This window comes from Urtica dioica, chromosome 1 (assembly GCF_054948205.1).
Source record: "Urtica dioica subsp. dioica isolate 48M chromosome 1, U.dioica_male_clone48M_v1_H2, whole genome shotgun sequence".
NCBI classification, from domain to species: Eukaryota; Viridiplantae; Streptophyta; class Magnoliopsida; order Rosales; family Urticaceae; genus Urtica; species Urtica dioica.
Genome location: NC_142756.1, coordinates 26,261,215 through 26,276,844, shown reverse-complemented (window position 1 = coordinate 26,276,844; position 15,630 = coordinate 26,261,215). Strand labels below are relative to the sequence as shown.

General features: G+C 46.1%; 1 long non-coding RNA gene across 2 annotated transcripts; it reads left to right on the top strand.

Annotated features, from left to right (window-relative positions):
• The first annotated feature begins 11,366 nt into the window (after window positions 1-11,366).
• On the top strand, window positions 11,367-14,757 carry LOC149407836 (uncharacterized). Of its 2 annotated transcripts, XR_016297205.1 has the most exons (3): window positions 11,407-12,097; window positions 13,442-13,565; window positions 14,576-14,757. It is a non-coding gene; the product is annotated as an uncharacterized LOC149407836 (long non-coding RNA). The 2 variants fall into 2 exon arrangements; XR_016297204.1 differs by lacking the exons at window positions 13,442-13,565; window positions 14,576-14,757 and adding an exon at window positions 12,409-12,891 and having other exon boundaries at window positions 11,367-12,097.
• Window positions 14,758-15,630: the final 873 nt, after the last annotated feature.

Here is a 15,630-nt window from a genome sequence, read left to right as displayed (position 1 = left end):
GTTGGCTCTTCACATGACTCCTCGAGGTTAGTTCACTCCTTGAGTTGAGCTCCAAGTCCACAAGGCGACTGCTAAGTCCTCTTGTTGAGTCTTCACATGAATCCTTGAGTTGATTTCACTCCTCGAGCTGAGCTTCGAGTCCTCGAGTCGACTACTAAGCCCTCGTGTTGACTCTTCACATGACTCCTCGAGTTCATTCACTCCTCAAGTTGAGCTCCAAGTCCACGAGTCAACTGCTAAGCCCTCGTGGTGACTCTTCACATGACTCGTCGAGTTGAGTTCACTCCTCGAGTTGAGCTACAAGTCCACGAGTCGACCGCTAAGTCCCTGTGTTGACCCTTCACATGACTCGTCGAGTTGAGTTCACTCCTCGAGTTGAGCTCCAAGTCCACGAGTCGACTGCTAAATCCTCGTGTTGACTCTTCACATGACTCCTCGAGTTTATTTCACTCCTCAAGTTGAGAGTCGAGTCCAGGAGACGAATGCTAAGTCCTCATGCTGACTCTTCACATGACTCCTCGAGTTGAGTTCACTCCTCGACTTGAGTCCCGAGTCCACCAGTCGATTAACTACTCCTCGTGCCGACTCTACGTGACTCCTCGAGTTAAGTTCACTCCTCAAGTCGAGCTCTGACTCCACGAGTCGACTAACTACTCCTCGTGCCGACTCTACATGACTCCTCGAGTTGAGCTCACTCCTCGACTCGAGACCTGATTCCACGAGTCGACTAACTACTCCTCGTGCCGACTCTACGTGACTTCTCGAGTTGAGTTCACTCACCGAGTTAAGTTCACTCCTCGAGTCGAGTACCGAGTCCACGAGTTAGCTGATAAGTCCTCATGCCGACTCTACACACGTGGTTCCTCGTGTTGACTCTTCACGTGACTCCTCGAGTTGAGTTCATTCCTCGGGTTGAGATTCGAGTCCATGAGTCGACTGCTAAGTCCTCGTGTTGACTCTTCACATGACTCCTCGAGGTTAGTTCACTCCTTGAGTTGAGCTCCAAGTCCACGAGTCGACTGCTAAGTCCTCGTGTTGACTCTTCACATGACTCCTTGAGTTGATTTCACTCCTCGAGCTAAGCTTCGAGTCCACGAGTCGACTGCTAAGCCCTCATGCTGACTCTTCACATGACTCCTCGAGTTGATTCACTCCTCAAGTTGAGCTCCAAGTCCACGAGTCAACTGCTAAGCCCTCGTGCTGACTCTTCACATAACTCCTCGAGTTGAGTTCACTCCTCGAGTTGAGCTTCGAGTCCACGAGTCGACTGCTAAGCCCTCGTGCTGACTCTTCACATAACTCCTCGAGTTGAGTTCACTCCTAGAGTTGAGCTTCGAGTCCACGAGTAGACTACTAAGTCCTCGTGTTGACTCTTCACATGACTCCTCGAGTTGAGTTGACTCCTCGAGTTGAGCTTCGAGTCCAAGAGTCGACTGCTAAGCCCTCGTGCTTACTCTTCACATAACTCTTCGAGTTGAGTTCACTCCTTGAGCTGAGCTTCGACTCCAAGAGTTGACTGCTAAGCCCTCGTGCTGACTCTTCACATGACTCCTCGAGTTGAGTTCACTCCTCGACTTGAGTCATGATTCCACTAGTCGAATAACTACTCCTCGTTCCGACTCTACGTGACTTCTCGAGTTGTGTTCACTCCTCGAGTTGAGCTTCGACTCCAAGAGTCGACTGCTAAGCCCTCGTTCTGGATCTTCACATGACTCCTTGAGTTGAGTTCACTCCTCGAGTTGAGCTCCTAGTCCACGAGTCGACTGCTAAATCCTCGTGTTGACTCTTCACATGACTCCTCGAGTTTAGTTCACTCCTCGAGTTGAGATTCGAGTCCACGAGTCGACTGCTAAGTCCTCATGCTGACTCTTCACATGACTCCTCGAGTTGAGTTCACTTCTCGACTTGAGTCCTGAGTCCACGAGTCGATTAACTACTCCTCGTGCCGACTCTACGTGACTCCTCGAGTTAAGTTCACTCCTCAAGTCGAGCTCCGAGTCCGCGAGTCGACTAACTACTCCTCGTGCCGACTCTACATGACTCCTTGAGTTGAGTTCACTTCTCGACTTGAGTCCCGATTGCACGAGTCGACTAACTACTCCTCGTGCCAACTCTACGAGACTTCTCGAGTTGAGTTCACTCCTCGAGTTGAGTTAACTTACCGAGTTGATTTCACTCCTCGAGTCGAGTACCGAGTCCACGAGTTAGCTGATAAGTCCTCGTGCCGACTCTACACACGTGGTTCCTCATGTTGACTCTTCACATGACTCCTCGAGTTGAGTTCACTCCTCGAGTTGAGATTCGAGTCCATGAGTCGACTGCTAAGTCCTCTTGTTGACTCTTCACATGACTCCTCGAGGTTAGTTCACTCCTTGAATTGAGCTCCAAGTCCACAAGTCGACTGCTAAGTCCTCGTGTTGAGCCTTCACATGAATCCTTGAGTTGATTTCACTCCTCGAGCTGAGCTTCGAGTCCTCGAGTCGACTGCTAAGCCCTCGTGCTGACTCTTCACATGACTCCTCGAGTTCATTCACTCCTCAAGTTGAGCTCCAAGTCTACGAGTCAACTGCTAAGCCCTCGTGGTGACTCTTCACATGACTCGTCGAGTTGAGTTCACTCCTCGAGTTGAGCTCCAAGTCCACGAGTCGACCGCTAAGTCCCTGTGTTGACCCTTCACATGACTCCTCGAGTTGAGTTCACTCCTCGAGTTGAGATCCAAGTCCACGAGTCGACTGCTAATTCCTCGTGATGACTCTTCACATAACTCATCGAGTTGGGTTCACTCCTCGAGTTGAGCTTCGAGTCCACGAGTTGACTGCTAAGCCCTCGTGCTGACTCTTCACATAACTCCTCGAGTTGAGTTCACTCCTCGAGTTGAGCTTCGAGTCCACGAGTCGACTGCTAAGCCCTTGTGCTGACTCTTCACATAACTCTTCGAGTTGAGTTCACTCCTAGAGTTGAGCTTCGAGTCCACGAGTAGACTACGAAGTCCTCGTGTTGACTCTTCACATGACTCCTCGAGTTGAGTTTACTACTCGAGTTGAGCTTCGAGTCCAAGAGTCGACTGCTAAGCCCTCGTGCTTACTCTTCACATAACTCCTCGAGTTGAGTTCACTCCTCGAGCTGAGTTTCAACTCCACGAGTCGACTGCTAAGCCCTCGTGCTGACTCTTCACATGACTTTTCGAGTTTAGTTCACTCCTCGACTTGAGTCTTGGTTCCACGAGTCGACTAACTACATCTCGTTCCGACTCTACGTGACTTCTCGAGTTGTGTTCACTCCTCGAGTTGAGCTTCGACTCCACGAGTCGACTGTAAAGCCCTCCTTCTGGCTCTTCACATGACTCCTTGAGTTGAGTTCACTCCTCGAGTTGAGCTCCAAGTCCACGAGTCGACTGCTAAATCCTCGTGTTGACTCTTCACATGACTCCTCGAGTTTAGTTCACACCTCGAGTTGAGATTCGAGTCCACGAGTCGACTGCTAAGTCCTCATGCTGACTCTTCACATGACTCCTCGAGTTGAGTTCACTCCTCGACTTGAGTCCTGAGTCCATGAGTCGATTAACTACTCATCGTGCCGACTCTACGTGTCTCCTCGAGTTAAGTTCACTCCTGAAGTCGAGCTCTGAGTCCGCGAGTCGACTAACTACTCCTCGTGCCGACTCTACATGACTCCTCGAGTTGAGTTCACTCCTCGAGTTGAGCTCCAAGTCCACGAGTCGACTGCTAAGTCCTCGTGTTGACTCTTCACATGACTCGTCGAGTTGATTTCACTCCTCGAGCTGATCTTCGAGTCCACGAGTCGACTGCTAAGCCCCCGTGCTGACTCTTCACATGACTCCTCGAGTTGATTCACGCCTCAAGTTGAGCTCCAAGTCCACGAGTCAACTGCTAAGCCCTCGTGGTGACTCTTCACATGAGTCCTCGAGTTGAGTTCACTCTTCGAGTTGAGCTCCAAGTCCACGAGTCGACCGCTAAGTCCCCGTGTTGACCCTTCACATGACTCCTCGAGTTGAGTTCACTCCTCGAGTTGAGCTCCAAGTCCACGAGTCGACTGCTAACTCCTCGTGATGACTCTTCACATAACTCATCGAGTTGGGTTCACTCCTCGAGTTGTGCTTCGAGTCCACGAGTTGACTGCTAAGACCTCGTGCTGACTCTCCACATAACTCCTCGAGTTGAGTTCACTCCTCGAGTTGAGCTTCGAGTCCACGAGTCGACTGCTAAGCCCTCGTGCTGACTCTTCACATAACTCCTCGAGTTGAGTTCACTACTAGAGTTGAGCTTCGAGTCCACGAGTAGACTACTAAGTCCTCGTGTTGACTCTTCACATGAATCCTCGAGTTGAGTTCACTTCTCGAGTTGAGCTTCGAGTCCAAGAGTCGACTGCTAAGCCCTCGTGCTTACTCTTCACATAACTCCTCTAGTTGAGTTCACTCCTCGAGCTGAGCTTCGACTCCACGAGTCGACTGCTAAGCCCTCGTGCTGACTCTTCACATGACTCCTCGAGTTGTGTTCACTCCTTGAGTTGAGCTTTGACTCCACGAGTTGACTGCTAAGCCCTCGTTCTGGCTCTTCACATGACTCCTTGAGTTGAGTTCACTCCTCGAGTTGAGCTCCAAGTCCACGAGTCGACTGCTAAGTCCTCATTCTGACTCTTCACATGACTCCTCGAGTTGAGTTCAATCCTCGACTTTAGTCCTGATCCACGAGTCGATTAACTACTCCTCGTGCCGACTCTAGGTGACTCCTCGAGTTCAGTTCACTCCTCAAGTCGAGCTCCGAGTCCGCGAGTCGACTAACTACTCCTCGTGCCGACTCTACATGACTCCTTGAGTTGAGTCCACGAGTCGACTAACTACTCCTCGTGCCAACTCTACGCGACTTCTCGAGTTGAGTTTACTCCTCGAGTTGAGTTAACTTACCGAGTTGAGTTCACTCCTCGAGTCGAGTACCGAGTCCACGAGTTAGCTGATAAGTCCTTGTGCCGACTCTACACACGTGGTTCCTCATGTTGACTCTTCACATGACTCCTCGAGTTGAGTTCACTCCTTGAGTTGAGCTCCAAGTCCACGAGTCGACTGCTAAGTCCTCGTGTTGAGTCTTCACATGACTCCTTGAGTTGATTTCACTCCTCGAGCTGAGCTTCGAGTAGTCGAGTCGACTGCTAAGCCCTCGTGCTGACTCTTCACATGACTCCTCGAGTTGATTCACTCCTCAAGTTGAGCTCCAAGTCCACGAGTCAACTGCTAAGCCCTCGTGGTGACTCTTCACAGGACTCCTCGAGTTGAGTTCACTCCTCGAGTTGAGCTCCAAGTCCACGAGTCGACTGCTAAGTCCCTGTGTTGACCCTTCACATGACTTCTCGAGTTGAGTTCACTCCTCGAGTTGAGCTTGTAAGGACAAGTTTCTGCGTCACTCGTATTTGGAGATAATAAGCGAGTTTCCGTTGTTACAACTAAATTCTCGAGTGAATTATACTCCAATGGATTTATCGAATTAATTTTAAATATATTAAGGTTATGGAAATCTCGGAATAAACAAAGGAATTATCGAGTTTATCTCGATTAGTAAATTAATTCCGAGGAAACATTCCGGAAATTAAATTAAGAAATAAATTCTTAAGGACGAGAATTAATTCCGAGAAACCTTAAATATATTTAAATTATTCGAGAACGAACGAGAAAATTCTCGGTTCAAATCATATAATTATAATCCGTTCGGTGATGGATTTAATTAAATGATTGTATGAAAGGACGTGGTTGTAACAATTTTAAGGGACCCATTTGAAAGAAAACAAAGAAAATAGGTTGGTTTGTAATTAATGGGATAAGGATGAGCATTGCCATGTCATCAATCAAAGATTTGGATAATATCAAGTGATTCTTATCACTTAGCCGAATAAAATCAAACCCACCAGCCCAAGGAAGAGAAAAGACACGGGAAAAAAAAAGAAGAAGGAGAAGAGAACCAGAGAGGGAAAGAGAGCGAGAGAGCGGAAGAGACCGAGAGTGAGAGACCGAGGGAGAGAGAGAGAGAGAGAGAGAGAGAGCGGCTGAGAAATAGAGAACGAGAGAGCGAGGGGGTGAGCTCGCGAAGGGGACGCTCGGCCGACGAGCCACCAGGACCGAGACCCAAAGTCGCTGGACGTGCGCGCGGACCGAGAAGAGACGAACCACCGCCGTGAGCCGCCGAGGACACCGGCTGAGAGGAGATCGCCGGGAAAGAAGGGAGAAAGGGCCGGAGAAGACTCAAACCCACCAATTTCACCTGAGGTAAGAGAGATTTTTATCTCTAGGGTTCGAAATTTTAGGGTTGGAATTTGGGGGTTTTTGATGTTAAGCGAAATTAATGGTTCAAGAGTTGATTTCGGTGATGATTCCTCTGCTTATGGTGTTGTTCTTGGTTTTGGACGGGTTTGGGTGTGGTTGTGGTCTTGGCTGTGTGGTTTTGGTCTTGGCCGTGCAGAATGGTTCTAGCCGTGTGTTTAGTCTTGATTTTTTTTTTGGGACGTGATTCTGAGCTTCATGTTGTTTTTCTAGTTTGAGAATAGGAGTTAACGGTTGTTTCGTTGTTGTGCGTTTGAGTTATATATGTTGAGAGTCTAGGCTCGTTTTAGGTGGGCTGAACAGGTCTCGGGGCAGCGGCTCGGGATGGCGAAGAGGCTGTCCGAAGGTTGGCGGAGCTGTTGCGCGAGTGACGATGGAGCGGGGCTGGTCAGCGAGGTTCATCGGCTCGGTTGGGACGAGCTGTTGGGTCGGGAACGGCAGCGACTTTGTGGCGGCTCTCATGGGGCTGTTCACGGCTGTCGGGTTTCGTTCGGAGACTCGCGAAGTCTCGGTTTAGTGTTAGAAAGTCGAGAAATTTCCCGAGTCTCGACTCGTGCTAGTGCGAACCTATAATTATTTTTTTGTTGGGTCGTTCTAGATTATGAGAGTTGCGATATAATATCAATATGTATGTTTTATAATCGAGCTCGTTTTATGTAAGTCGTTAAGAAAAAATAATTAATATGTATCATTATTAAACTCGTTGATTATTCACGTAATTATTTAGTATATTTATCTTAATTATGTATTAAAAATCGAGTTCGACCATAAGCTCGACTCTTTTAATTTGGAAAAAGAATATCAACGAGAAATGTTTTATTTACGTTCTCAAACATTATAACTTGTCAATAAAAAGAGACAAGTCATAAAATATTTTCTAAACCACATTTGAGAAGTGTCGGTTTGAGTTATTTTCATATAACTTACGTATTCTATAGATTGTTAGTAAGAGTTTCTTTATACGTTCTTTTCTTTTAGTTTCGACATTCGGGAACCTATCCTAAGCAATGGGCTTTGTCCCGTCAAAAGAATAGGTGGTCGAATAGCGGGGCGTTTCTTAGCCTAGATCAGGGAAGTTGTTAAGGCCTTGTTCTTAGGCGTCGATTCTTTCCCGTCTCTGTTCTGTCATGTATTCCCTGATGTTTGTTCTGTCATGTATTCTCTGTTCTGTCACTAGGAGGACGTTTTGAATGCATTCCTTATGAGCTTTCTTTTAGTAGAAGTGTGTACGTTAGTAGATCAATGGACGAGATACTGAGTATGCTCGATGTTCGATCTTTCTCTTCCATAGATACGTCCAGATTGCTATAAGGATTAGCAGGAGAAGCTTACGAGGACTGAGTTATACGTGAAGTTAAGAAGAACCCTTTTATTTGGAAGAGAAGATCTCAGGATTCGAAAGAATCGTTATCCGGGTAAGTGGATTATAGGCACCTACAATATCAAGAAATATTATATATATATCATTATATATACATATATTGTACGTGTATTTTCTATATGCTTTCTAGTAAGCAAGAGTAAGATAAACCAAAAGACAATTCACTATCAAGATTAAGGGCTTTAAGCCGCTAACGAATTGGGAAACGGAATTAGTCCGGCTAACAAAAATGGCTAGAGGTAACTAGGAACCCGAGCCTTTGCTATGTGTTTAGTTAGCCACCTTCCAGAGATCCAGTCCTAGTGAACTGGATTATGAGAGACTGAAGTTAAGACTCGTATTCAAAAGCGAGAATATTATGATAGGATCTTTGGGAGTCGCATCTCAAGATCTTATAAGTCACGAGTTAATAAGCGAAAAGAATATATGGTAAGATCGGGATTACACCCGAATTAAGCAGTCTCTCATGTTAAGTTAATTAAAGAGAAAACATAGAATGGTACCGCCTCCGACATATACCCCTTGTTAGCAGGTACCTATTATGCTTCGTGCTGGTACCACATGGGGATTAGGCAGGAGACTGTGCACCCTCCTGTCTGGCGCCAATAAGACATGTGTCGTGCGGATATCATTAAGGGATCCCGAGCAGGAAATGTATTGTATGATGGGAATTGCCGGGACCTAAGCTGGCATATTCTCAAGTAAGAGGAGTTACCGGGACCTAAGCTGGTAATTCCATGGATTATGATAAAAGAATGTTATGATGTGAATCACCGGGACCTAAGCTGGTGAATTCTTAAGTCAGAGGAATCTCTCGGGACCTAAGCTGAGTGATTCCTAAGCAGGATGAATCTATCGGGACCTAAGCCGATTGATTCTCAAGTAAGGTGGATTTATCGGGACCTAAGCCGATATTTCCGCAAGTTATGAAAAGATATGAACTCATGTTATGTATTGTTTATGTGTTATGTGCATTGTGCATTAGATATGTAGATATCCGCTTACTGAGTCTTTCGACTCACAGTTATTATCTTGATATTGTAGATAAAGGAAAGGCCAAAGAAGACTGAGCAGAGCATCAGCGAAACCGGTAAGTAAGTAGGCGTGTGTATGTACGGCTGCCGACCTGTGGCTAAGTCAAGGGCGAATGAGTCTGTTTTGTTTTTAAAAAGAGACGAGTCTTTTTGTTTGTAAAGTTTTAAATAGTATGTTGTAGGAAAAACGAAAAATTCGACCATAGTTTTGAGACGTTTATGTAAATATTTTAAAAGTTTTTCTAGAAAATGTTTTCAGGAAGCGCTTCCACCAAAGTTTTTATGAATTTTATTTATGTTAAGTAAGATACGAAGATCTCTGCCGCGGCTCGTGGGCGAGCTAAGGCTCGCGGGTCGTGACAGAGCTCCAAGTCCACGAGTCGACTGCTAATTCCTCGTGATGACTCTTCACATAACTCATCGAGTTGGGTTCACTCCTCGAGTTGAGCTTCGAGTCCACGAGTTGACTGCTAAGCCCTCGTGCTGACTCTTCACATAACTCCTCGAGTTGAGTTCACTCCTCGAGTTGAGCTTCGAGTCCACGAGTCGACTGCTAAGCCCTCGTGCTGACTCTTCACATAACTCTTCGAGTTGAGTTCACTCCTAGAGTTAAGCTTCGAGTCCACGAGTAGACTACTAAGTCCTCGTGTTGACTCTTCACATGACTCCTCGAGTTGAGTTCACTCCTCGAGTTGAGCTTCGAGTACAAGAGTCGACTGCTATGCCCTCGTGCTTACTCTTCACATAACTCCTCTAGTTGAGTTCACTCCTCGAGCTGAGCTTCGACTCCACGAGTCGACTGCTAAGCCCTCGTGCTGACTCTTCACATGACTCCTCGAGTTGAGTTCACTCCTCGACTTGAGTCTTGATTCCACGAGTCGAGTAACTACTCCTCGTTCCGACTCTACGTGACTTCTCGAGTTGTGTTCACTCCTCGAGTTGAGCTTCGACTCCACGAGTCGACTGTAAAGCCCTCGTTCTGGCTCTTCACATGACTCCTTGAGTTGAGTTCACTCTTCGAGTTGAGCTCCAAGTCCACGAGTCGACCGCTAAGTCCCCGTGTTGACCCTTCACATGACTCCTCGAGTTGAGTTCACTCCTCGAGTTGAGCTCCAAGTCCACGAGTCGACTGCTAACTCCTCGTGATGACTCTTCACATAACTCATCGAGTTGGGTTCACTCCTCGAGTTGTGCTTCGAGTCCACGAGTTGACTGCTAAGACCTCGTGCTGACTCTCCACATAACTCCTCGAGTTGAGTTCACTCCTCGAGTTGAGCTTCGAGTCCACGAGTCGACTGCTAAGCCCTCGTGCTGACTCTTCACATAACTCCTCGAGTTGAGTTCACTACTAGAGTTGAGCTTCGAGTCCACGAGTAGACTACTAAGTCCTCGTGTTGACTCTTCACATGAATCCTCGAGTTGAGTTCACTTCTCGAGTTGAGCTTCGAGTCCAAGAGTCGACTGCTAAGCCCTCGTGCTTACTCTTCACATAACTCCTCTAGTTGAGTTCACTCCTCGAGCTGAGCTTCGACTCCACGAGTCGACTGCTAAGCCCTCGTGCTGACTCTTCACATGACTCCTCGAGTTGTGTTCACTCCTTGAGTTGAGCTTTGACTCCACGAGTTGACTGCTAAGCCCTCGTTCTGGCTCTTCACATGACTCCTTGAGTTGAGTTCACTCCTCGAGTTGAGCTCCAAGTCCACGAGTCGACTGCTAAGTCCTCATTCTGACTCTTCACATGACTCCTCGAGTTGAGTTCAATCCTCGACTTTAGTCCTGATCCACGAGTCGATTAACTACTCCTCGTGCCGACTCTACGTGACTCCTCGAGTTCAGTTCACTCCTCAAGTCGAGCTCCGAGTCCGCGAGTCGACTAACTACTCCTCGTGCCGACTCTACATGACTCCTTGAGTTGAGTCCACGAGTCGACTAACTACTCCTCGTGCCAACTCTACGCGACTTCTCGAGTTGAGTTTACTCCTCGAGTTGAGTTAACTCACCGAGTTGAGTTCACTCCTCGAGTCGAGTACCGAGTCCACGAGTTAGCTGATAAGTCCTTGTGCCGACTCTACACACGTGGTTCCTCATGTTGACTCTTCACATGACTCCTCGAGTTGAGTTCACTCCTTGAGTTGAGCTCCAAGTCCACGAGTCGACTGCTAAGTCCTCGTGTTGAGTCTTCACATGACTCCTTGAGTTGATTTCACTCCTCGAGCTGAGCTTCGAGTAGTCGAGTCGACTGCTAAGCCCTCGTGCTGACTCTTCACATGACTCCTCGAGTTGATTCACTCCTCAAGTTGAGCTCCAAGTCCACGAGTCAACTGCTAAGCCCTCGTGGTGACTCTTCACAGGACTCCTCGAGTTGAGTTCACTCCTCGAGTTGAGCTCCAAGTCCACGAGTCGACTGCTAAGTCCCTGTGTTGACCCTTCACATGACTTCTCGAGTTGAGTTCACTCCTCGAGTTGAGCTTGTAAGGACAAGTTTCTGCGTCACTCGTATTTGGAGATAATAAGCGAGTTTCCGTTGTTACAACTAAATTCTCGAGTGAATTATACTCCAATGGATTTATCGAATTAATTTTAAATATATTAAGGTTATGGAAATCTCGGAATAAACAAAGGAATTATCGAGTTTATCTCGATTAGTAAATTAATTCCGAGGAAACATTCCGGAAATTAAATTAAGAAATAAATTCTTAAGGACGAGAATTAATTCCGAGAAACCTTAAATATATTTAAATTATTCGAGAACGAACGAGAAAATTCTCGGTTCAAATCATATAATTATAATCCGTTCGGTGATGGATTTAATTAAATGATTGTATGAAAGGACGTGGTTGTAACAATTTTAAGGGACCCATTTGAAAGAAAACAAAGAAAATAGGTTGGTTTGTAATTAATGGGATAAGGATGAGCATTGCCATGTCATCAATCAAAGATTTGGATAATATCAAGTGATGTTTATCACTTAGCCGAATAAAATCAAACCCACCAGCCCAAGGAAGAGAAAAGACACGGGAAAAAAAAAGAAGAAGGAGAAGAGAACCAGAGAGGGAAAGAGAGCGAGAGAGCGGAAGAGACCGAGAGTGAGAGACCGAGGGAGAGAGAGAGAGAGAGAGAGAGAGAGAGAGCGGCTGAGAAATAGAGAACGAGAGAGCGAGGGGGTGAGCTCGCGAAGGGGACGCTCGGCCGACGAGCCACCAGGACCGAGACCCAAAGTCGCTGGACGTGCGCGCGGACCGAGAAGAGACGAACCACCGCCGTGAGCCGCCGAGGACACCGGCTGAGAGGAGATCGCCGGGAAAGAAGGGAGAAAGGGCCGGAGAAGACTCAAACCCACCAATTTCACCTGAGGTAAGAGAGATTTTTATCTCTAGGGTTCGAAATTTTAGGGTTGGAATTTGGGGGTTTTTGATGTTAAGCGAAATTAATGGTTCAAGAGTTGATTTCGGTGATGATTCCTCTGCTTATGGTGTTGTTCTTGGTTTTGGACGGGTTTGGGTGTGGTTGTGGTCTTGGCTGTGTGGTTTTGGTCTTGGCCGTGCAGAATGGTTCTAGCCGTGTGTTTAGTCTTGATTTTTTTTTGGGACGTGATTCTGAGCTTCATGTTGTTTTTCTAGTTTGAGAATAGGAGTTAACGGTTGTTTCGTTGTTGTGCGTTTGAGTTATATATGTTGAGAGTCTAGGCTCGTTTTAGGTGGGCTGAACAGGTCTCGGGGCAGCGGCTCGGGATGGCGAAGAGGCTGTCCGAAGGTTGGCGGAGCTGTTGCGCGAGTGACGATGGAGCGGGGCTGGTCAGCGAGGTTCATCGGCTCGGTTGGGACGAGCTGTTGGGTCGGGAACGGCAGCGACTTTGTGGCGGCTCTCGGGGGGCTGTTCACGGCTGTCGGGTTTCGTTCGGAGACTCGCGAAGTCTCGGTTTAGTGTTAGAAAGTCGAGAAATTTCCCGAGTCTCGACTCGTGCTAGTGCGAACCTATAATTATTTTTTTGTTGGGTCGTTCTAGATTATGAGAGTTGCGATATAATATCAATATGTATGTTTTATAATCGAGCTCGTTTTATGTAAGTCGTTAAGAAAAAATAATTAATATGTATCATTATTAAACTCGTTGATTATTCACGTAATTATTTAGTATATTTATCTTAATTATGTATTAAAAATCGAGTTCGACCATAAGCTCGACTCTTTTAATTTGGAAAAAGAATATCAACGAGAAATGTTTTATTTACGTTCTCAAACATTATAACTTGTCAATAAAAAGAGACAAGTCATAAAATATTTTCTAAACCACATTTGAGAAGTGTCGGTTTGAGTTATTTTCATATAACTTACGTATTCTATAGATTGTTAGTAAGAGTTTCTTTATACGTTCTTTTCTTTTAGTTTCGACATTCGGGAACCTATCCTAAGCAATGGGCTTTGTCCCGTCAAAAGAATAGGTGGTCGAATAGCGGGGCGTTTCTTAGCCTAGATCAGGGAAGTTGTTAAGGCCTTGTTCTTAGGCGTCGATTCTTTCCCGTCTCTGTTCTGTCATGTATTCCCTGATGTTTGTTCTGTCATGTATTCTCTGTTCTGTCACTAGGAGGACGTTTTGAATGCATTCCTTATGAGCTTTCTTTTAGTAGAAGTGTGTACGTTAGTAGATCAATGGACGAGATACTGAGTATGCTCGATGTTCGATCTTTCTCTTCCATAGATACGTCCAGATTGCTATAAGGATTAGCAGGAGAAGCTTACGAGGACTGAGTTATACGTGAAGTTAAGAAGAACCCTTTTATTTGGAAGAGAAGATCTCAGGATTCGAAAGAATCGTTATCCGGGTAAGTGGATTATAGGCACCTACAATATCAAGAAATATTATATATATATCATTATATATACATATATTGTACGTGTATTTTCTATATGCTTTCTAGTAAGCAAGAGTAAGATAAACCAAAAGACAATTCACTATCAAGATTAAGGGCTTTAAGCCGCTAACGAATTGGGAAACGGAATTAGTCCGGCTAACAAAAATGGCTAGAGGTAACTAGGAACCCGAGCCTTTGCTATGTGTTTAGTTAGCCACCTTCCAGAGATCCAGTCCTAGTGAACTGGATTATGAGAGACTGAAGTTAAGACTCGTATTCAAAAGCGAGAATATTATGATAGGATCTTTGGGAGTCGCATCTCAAGATCTTATAAGTCACGAGTTAATAAGCGAAAAGAATATATGGTAAGATCGGGATTACACCCGAATTAAGCAGTCTCTCATGTTAAGTTAATTAAAGAGAAAACATAGAATGGTACCGCCTCCGACATATACCCCTTGTTAGCAGGTACCTATTATGCTTCGTGCTGGTACCACATGGGGATTAGGCAGGAGACTGTGCACCCTCCTGTCTGGCGCCAATAAGACATGTGTCGTGCGGATATCATTAAGGGATCCCGAGCAGGAAATGTATTGTATGATGGGAATTGCCGGGACCTAAGCTGGCATATTCTCAAGTAAGAGGAGTTACCGGGACCTAAGCTGGTAATTCCATGGATTATGATAAAAGAATGTTATGATGTGAATCACCGGGACCTAAGCTGGTGAATTCTTAAGTCAGAGGAATCTCTCGGGACCTAAGCTGAGTGATTCCTAAGCAGGATGAATCTATCGGGACCTAAGCCGATTGATTCTCAAGTAAGGTGGATTTATCGGGACCTAAGCCGATATTTCCGCAAGTTATGAAAAGATATGAACTCATGTTATGTATTGTTTATGTGTTATGTGCATTGTGCATTAGATATGTAGATATCCGCTTACTGAGTCTTTCGACTCACAGTTATTATCTTGATATTGTAGATAAAGGAAAGGCCAAAGAAGACTGAGCAGAGCATCAGCGAAACCGGTAAGTAAGTAGGCGTGTGTATGTACGGCTGCCGACCTGTGGCTAAGTCAAGGGCGAATGAGTCTGTTTTGTTTTTAAAAAGAGACGAGTCTTTTTGTTTGTAAAGTTTTAAATAGTATGTTGTAGGAAAAACGAAAAATTCGACCATAGTTTTGAGACGTTTATGTAAATATTTTAAAAGTTTTTCTAGAAAATGTTTTCAGGAAGCGCTTCCACCAAAGTTTTTATGAATTTTATTTATGTTAAGTAAGATACGAAGATCTCTGCCGCGGCTCGTGGGCGAGCTAAGGCTCGCGGGTCGTGACAGAGCTCCAAGTCCACGAGTCGACTGCTAATTCCTCGTGATGACTCTTCACATAACTCATCGAGTTGGGTTCACTCCTCGAGTTGAGCTTCGAGTCCACGAGTTGACTGCTAAGCCCTCGTGCTGACTCTTCACATAACTCCTCGAGTTGAGTTCACTCCTCGAGTTGAGCTTCGAGTCCACGAGTCGACTGCTAAGCCCTCGTGCTGACTCTTCACATAACTCTTCGAGTTGAGTTCACTCCTAGAGTTAAGCTTCGAGTCCACGAGTAGACTACTAAGTCCTCGTGTTGACTCTTCACATGACTCCTCGAGTTGAGTTCACTCCTCGAGTTGAGCTTCGAGTACAAGAGTCGACTGCTATGCCCTCGTGCTTACTCTTCACATAACTCCTCTAGTTGAGTTCACTCCTCGAGCTGAGCTTCGACTCCACGAGTCGACTGCTAAGCCCTCGTGCTGACTCTTCACATGACTCCTCGAGTTGAGTTCACTCCTCGACTTGAGTCTTGATTCCACGAGTCGAGTAACTACTCCTCGTTCCGACTCTACGTGACTTCTCGAGTTGTGTTCACTCCTCGAGTTGAGCTTCGACTCCACGAGTCGACTGTAAAGCCCTCGTTCTGGCTCTTCACATGACTCCTTGAGTTGAGTTCACTCCTCGAGTTGAGCTCCAAGTCCACGAGTCGACTGCTAAATCCTCGTGTTA